Genomic DNA, 6880 nt, shown 5'->3' with positions numbered 1-6880 from the left:
GAAATCAAATCTACTGACACCTTAATCTTGGACTTCCTAACCTCCACAGTTGTGATAAATGAAAATTTCTGTTATTTAAGCCATCCAGTCTGTGGTATTTGTTATGGCAGCCCTAGAAAACTAATACAGATGGCAAATTTTATGTTATGTGTATTTCTATCACAACTCCAAATAAAATGTGGAAAACAATGGTCTAGCTGGCTTTATTTTGGAAGAAATCTGGAGAAAAGTTTGTGAAGCAATAAATGATGAGATCGCAAAGAAAATAATTTGCAGTCTGTGTAAAACGATATGACTGGGAATATGTGTTGAGATACATGTTGAGAACTGCAGACCTGTTGTACAGGCTTCTGAGAATGACTGAGGTCAGCATAGGTATAAACTAGACATTGTTGGGCTTTACTTGCCTTTTTAATGTGATCATTGCTCAGAAGGAAGCCCTTGAGGAAGCAGTTTGGGTTCTTGAAATTTAGTAGTATAAGTATCAATCATGACTATTATTATTATTATTATTTTTAATGTTTATTTTTTGAGAGAGAGAGAGAGAGAGAGAGAGACAGAGTGTGAGCGGGGGAGGGGCAGAGAGAGAGAGGGAGACACGGAATCCTGAGCTGTCAGCACAGAGCCTGACGTGGGGCTCGAACCCACAAGCTGTGAGATCATGACCTGAGCCGAAGTCAGACTCTTAACTGACTGAGCCACCCAGACGCCCCAATCATGACAATTATTAAATTCGTTAATAAACTTCTTTGTGCTTAGCATAGTGTTCAAAGGATAGATATTGATCATACAAGTTAAATATTATTATTACCACTTTTTTTTTCTTTTTATCACAAGCTGTACTTGTGAACATCCTGTTCTGCAATTTTCTTGGCCCCTTTTGCCCAGATGCTAAAGGGCTGGGGATTGGCGTGGGCATTGCGAAGGCTGGCAAACACCTTGCAGTTCTCCTCCTATGACTCTGGCTTTCTCCTTCTTATAGACATTCTGAATGGGCATGACTGGTCCTGTCAGCTAGGTCGCCAATTTGAGCTCAGCTGAGCTGTCTGCCTTCTTGGAGGCCAGTGGTTTTCTGGGAGAGAGGATGGGCCACTGCCCATTGGCTTGCAGGGACTGCGTGGGCTTGTTCCACCTTCTTGGATCCACTGCTGATATCCCAATGGTCGGTGCCACCTTCTTGTGAATGGCAGCCACTCATAGCTCTTCCAGGCTGAAGCCCCTGCCAGCTCGCACTTTGGTGTGATACCTCATTGTGGGACAACTATTAATGGGCTAGAGGGTTCAGATGGTGGTGTGGTATGCCTTGGCTTGCCAGGCCTTGAGTCTGCGGATCTTCTGTGCCTGCTGATTGAACCATGTGGCCATACATCACTGCCACTCCTCACGGAAGTGCCATTCCGGCTGGGTGCTGTGGCTGCTGCCTGTGGGCCTCCTCCAAGGGCGAACAGCCAGCAGGAAAGAACTGGTGCCACAAAGTGTTCTGAGATGATCTGTTCCCATTTTACGGATGAGGAAATTAAGGATCAAAGCTATTAGGTTGTTTAAGTAACTATACCTCATAACATATGTAATTCACACGTAACTGAAGCAAGGAAGAGTATATAGTTTTAAACTTTAGCTCATGCAGTATCTGAGAGAGATATCTAATAGGAAACAATCATGTGGTAAAGGCCTTTTAAGTAACAGGAAGAAAATATTTTCTGTACCACACATGTTGGAAGTTTTTCTATTCCTGTGGGAAGTGGGGAGATCCATAAAACCTTTTGAAACTTAGTTGTGGTTAGGCTTTTGGGTTTGTTCACAGTGCTCTTTTAAATCAACTTTACTGAAGCATAATTGACATAGTATAAATGAATGCATTTTATGCGTAGAGTTTGTTGAGTTTTGACAAATATATACACCTATAAGCCATGACCAAAATCAAGATATAGAGCTTTTCCATCACTCCCCAAGTTTCCAAAAGTCAGTTAGGTTCCCTGCTTCACAGTCCTGTCTCCCCCTCTTCTTGCCTCCTCCCTATCCCCCTTCCCCACCGTTCCTGCTTTAGGAAAGTCTCGATTTTTTTTTTTTTTCTATTCCTATAGGTGAGATTTCTCTCCTCTGGAATTTCATATGAATGAAATTTTACATTATCTAGTTTTGTTTGTTTGTCTCTTTGTTTGTTATCTTTGTTCTGGCTTCTCTTAATCAGCAAGGTGTTTTCGAGATTCATTCATGAAATCTATACATCAATAGTTTATTCCTTTCTATTTATTTATTTTATTGCTGGGTAGCGTTTCGTTGTACAAATATACCACAATTGGTTCATACACTTATTTACTGAAGGACATTTGAATTTTTTCTTCCTGTTTTTTTGGCCATCATTAGTAAAGCAGCCATGAACAATCAAGTACAATTGTTTGCACAGGCATATGCTTTCATCCCTCCTGGCTAACTACCTAAGAGTGCCATTGCTGAGTTGTAGGTACATGTTTAACCTTGTAAGAAACTGTCAGACTATTTTCCAAAGAGATACCACTTTGCGTTCCCATCAGCAATATATAAGAGTTCTAGTTCCTCCACATTGCACCAGCACTTGGTATTGTTGGTTTTTTAAATTTTAGCCATTCCGGTAGGAATGTAGTAGTTTTTCACTGTGGTTTTAATTTGCATTTCCCTGATGACTAAAGATGTGGAAGACATTTTCACATGCTTTTTGGCCACTCATATGTATCATTTTGTGAAGCGTCTATCCAAATTTTTTGTCTGTCTTTAATTGGGTTATCTGTCTTATTATTAGCTGTAAGAATTATTTGCATACTCTGGATACAAGTACTTTGTCAGATATTTGTTTTGTAAATGTTTTTTCTCCCAGTCTTGTGGCTTGCCTTCTCATTTTCTCAATGGTGTCTTTTGAAGATTTTGTATTTTTTTTTAATTTTTTTTTAACATTTATTTATTTTTGAGACAGAGAGAGACAGAGCATGAACTGGGGAGGGTCAGAGAGAGGGAGACACAGAATCTGAAGTAGGCTCCAGGCTCTGAGCTGTCAGCACAGAGCCCGACGCGGGGCTCGAATTCACGGACAGCGAGATCATGACCTGAGCCGAAGTCGGCCGCTTAACCGACTGAGCCACCCAGGCGCCTCTGAAGATTTTGTATTTTGATGAAGTCTAGTTTATTAACTTTTCTTTTACGATTATTGATTTTTGTGTTCACTGGAGAAATTATTGCCTATCCCAAAGTCAGGGACTTTCCTCCTGTCTTAGAAATTTTGAAGCAAGTGTTTTCTAGTTGACATAGCAGAGTTATATTAACTTAAAAATTAATAAATAGCAAAAGTAATAATCAGATGTAGGATCAGCTCATGGATATAGGCTGAAGGTAGTGATTGGAGGAATTTTAGTATTGGAGACAAAAATGACCAAAATTAGCCTATGATCTCTGCAAAATGAAATTCCTAGCCTGTCACTGCATGGTGTGGGCCATTACTGGAGTTGAGCTTGTGAGGGTTGCTCATGTGTGTGGCAGAGAACAGAATGAGAATAGAGGAAAACAAAAATTAGAATCAAGGCAGAAATGGCACCAATCTGACCAAGGGCTCTGCTAATATGGCAGTGACAAGGAATACTTCAAAGCAAGTGTATATTATTCATAAGTTGTGTATGTATATTCATCCTTAAGTTAACTTTAGTAAGTTGTATATACTTTATTTGAAAACATTAGTCTTTTTTTTCTAATGAAAACTCTTCAAAAATTTATTCACTCAAAGCTTGATATAGATATAATTGAATTGAGATTACCAGTCAACATTCTAACACATAAGCAATAGCCCTTTACAGAGGCACATAAAAGGGCTTTATTTGCTTCTAACATGGAACTTAGAGTAGATACCTTTAAAAGCAGAGAGAAAATCATGGTATTTCTTTGCCATCTAGGGTTCTGATGAGGTGAATAAAAGAAGAACCACTTGTCCATTTGAGAGCTAAACTTGAATTGAACATTTCTTTACCTTCTGAAATGTTCAGTTAAGTGCTTTTACACTTCAATTTTCCAGCCTGGGCCAAGACCAGAAATGCCAAAATGATATGAGAAAGGCTGTTCTTACTGTTTTTCTGGCTGGGATTGGAAGAGAAAGTGCCAGCAATCTTGTAAGAAAGCCTGTTCTCGAAAGATCTGCAACCCAGTTTGCAGAATCAAGGGGTTTGGATAGTTCAGATGAGTTTGGCTGAGTGTCCTGGTGTGTTCATCCGAATAGCACCCTGCAGAAAGCATTTTGTCTTATCAAAGTCAACCACAGAATTCTTTGTGTACTTCCTTAGACATCTTAACCATCATGTGTGCCCATCCAGATAAACCGCTAAAGGCTAGCTGAACACTGCCAAATTGAAATGTTTGAGTATGATCCCTACAACTAGGATTCAGATTTCAACTTGAAATAATGAAAATAGTAATCACAGCGATAATTTTATAAAATGTTTATAGAATTGGCTCCAAAGTGCATCAGAGTCTTTAAACTACAGAAGGCATTAGAGATAATGTAGCCTAACCTCTCATTTTATACTTTAGAAATTTAAGGTTCAGAGAAATGAGATATTTGCCCAATATCATTTGGCAAGTCAGAGGCAGTGTCCAGCCTGGAAAATAGGATCACTTTGTTGCTTACAATACGTTGTGATGTAGGCTGAGTGATTTGTTCTTTACCATACATGAGCCCCAAAAGATAAAAAGTAGTTATAAAGTTACTATGTTGTCACAGTATGTCAAGTAAAAAGGAAATTCATTAGATGTCATGAAATAAAGATTATTATTTCAGTATTCAGGTTTGGAGTGCCAAACAATATATTCAGATCTATTAAAACCCCTCATTGATAGGCTGGTTTTCATACATGTTAATTATTTGGCAGCATTATATGCTAGAAGACATTCTTTTAAAAAATCTTCTTATTTTTTAAAGAATCTTGCTAGGAAGGTAGTTATTGCCTTGAGAGCCTAAGTTGGGGATTCTCATTCACACGCTTCTATTCAAGAAGCAGCAGTGAAGCCATCCTTCATCATGACCATCCTGCCTGGAATGTGGTAAAGACAAGGCAGCCTGGCTGAAGGCTGAAGGGTGTGGAACCAACACGGTGGGTGGGTCCACAGAGGGGATTAATGTCCATATCCCTGAGTGAAAATCCTCGCCCAAGTGGGACCAAATAACCTCAGCTGCAAGGCTTCCTTGACTGTTCATTGCCTGCCTCCACAAAACAATGCAAAGGTTGTCCCATGGTTGTTTCTGTTCCTGGGAGTGAAGCCTGCCCACTCCCAAATTCACAAAGTGATGGATATCTCCCAGTTGTCAAAATGCTTATTCTTCCCTTACAGAATACCCATTTCTTTTTTTTTTTTAAGTTTATTTATTTATTTAATTTGAGAGAGAGAGAGAGAGAGAGAGGGAAAGAGAGAGAGACAGTGGGAGGGGCAGAGAGAGGGAGAGAGAGAGAATCCCAAGCAGGCTCCACACTGTTAGTGCAGAGCCTGATGTGAGGCTTGAACTCACCAACCCGTGAGATCATGACTCGAGCTGAATTCTAGAGTCGGACACTTAACCAGCTGAGCCACCTGGGAATCCCCAGAATACCCATTTCTTTTCTTTGTTTCTTCCCTATAGCAACCATTCTATAATTCTATAATTCTACAATAAGAATAATAATTAGTAGTAGTAGTAATATATTTTTTAACAGACTCTGCTTTGCTGGGTCATTTGATTAAAGAAAGTGTTTAGAATATAAATAGCATTTGTAAATAATATTATTAACTGAATTTCCTCATTGGCAAAAATTGGGCTAGGTCCCTATAATCTCTGCATCCCTTCCTTCTCTAACATGTTAGGATGCTATGCGTCAGGGCCATCTGTCACACACCTTCTCTTTCTCAGCCAGGCAGCCAACCAGCCACCCTGCACCTGTATATTTGTAGAACAAGACTGTTATGGGAATCTGACATGAATGAACATAAATACATTTCCAACATGACTGCATCATATCACCTTAACAGTAGGAAAAGTATTTCTATGTGCACAGGACGTGCACTACAGAGTTTCTATAACAAGAAACACTTTAAAGTTATGGTAAAATTTGTGCTGAAACAGACATGGAGAACTTTGGCAACCTCAACCCTGCCAGCACCATATATTCTTTACTACCAGGCAAAATACCTACCTGCTGGAGTGATATAAAGCAATCTGGGCTGTTCACCAGAGCTGACAAGTTATTCTTTCAAAAAAAATTTTTTGTTAACATTTATTTATTTTTGAGAGACAGAGAGAGGCAGAGCATGAGCAGGGGAGGGGCAGAGAGAGAGAGGGAGACACAGAATTTGAAGCAGGCTGCAGGCTCCGAGCTGTCAGCACAGAGCCCGACGTGGGGCCCGAACTCACAAACCATGAGATCATGACCTGAGCTCAAGTCGGACACTCAACTGACTGAACCACCCAGGTGCCCCAACTGACAGGTTATTCCTAAAGCATTTAAATAAAAGTCTAATCCCTCTTGACTGTGGGTTTGGATAACGTAGGCACCATGGCCTTTTCATAATATAATGGAAAGATATATTATTCATAAGATGATAGCAGTACAGTTGATTTTACTCATTTTATTTACTATCATTGGTTTTATTTAACAGATGTCACAATGTAAGCAATTTCTAATAGTGAGCGTATTGAACAGTTGGAAACTGGGCTTTCAAGTGAAGCAGCTGGTTCAGAAATGATATATGTACATCTTATGTGATAACAAACCTAATCCAAAATACATATTTTCATAAAATCTTACCTAATTCTCTATTTTTTTTTTCAACGTTTATTTATTTTGGGGACAGAGAGAGACAGAGCATGAACGGGGGAGGGGCAGAGAGAGAG

General features: G+C 39.5%; 1 pseudogene; it reads right to left on the bottom strand.

The window, feature by feature from the left end:
• Window positions 1–830: 830 nt before the first annotated feature.
• Window positions 831–1500, bottom strand: LOC124509887 (60S ribosomal protein L13-like; annotated as a pseudogene).
• Window positions 1501–6880: the final 5380 nt, after the last annotated feature.

Source organism: Lynx rufus, unplaced genomic scaffold (assembly GCF_022079265.1).
Source record: "Lynx rufus isolate CCGP_SWC_20201006 ecotype Redwood Valley unplaced genomic scaffold, mLynRuf1.p SCAF_1, whole genome shotgun sequence".
Taxonomy (NCBI): domain Eukaryota; kingdom Metazoa; phylum Chordata; class Mammalia; order Carnivora; family Felidae; genus Lynx; species Lynx rufus.
This window is presented reverse-complemented; position numbering and strand designations above follow the sequence as displayed.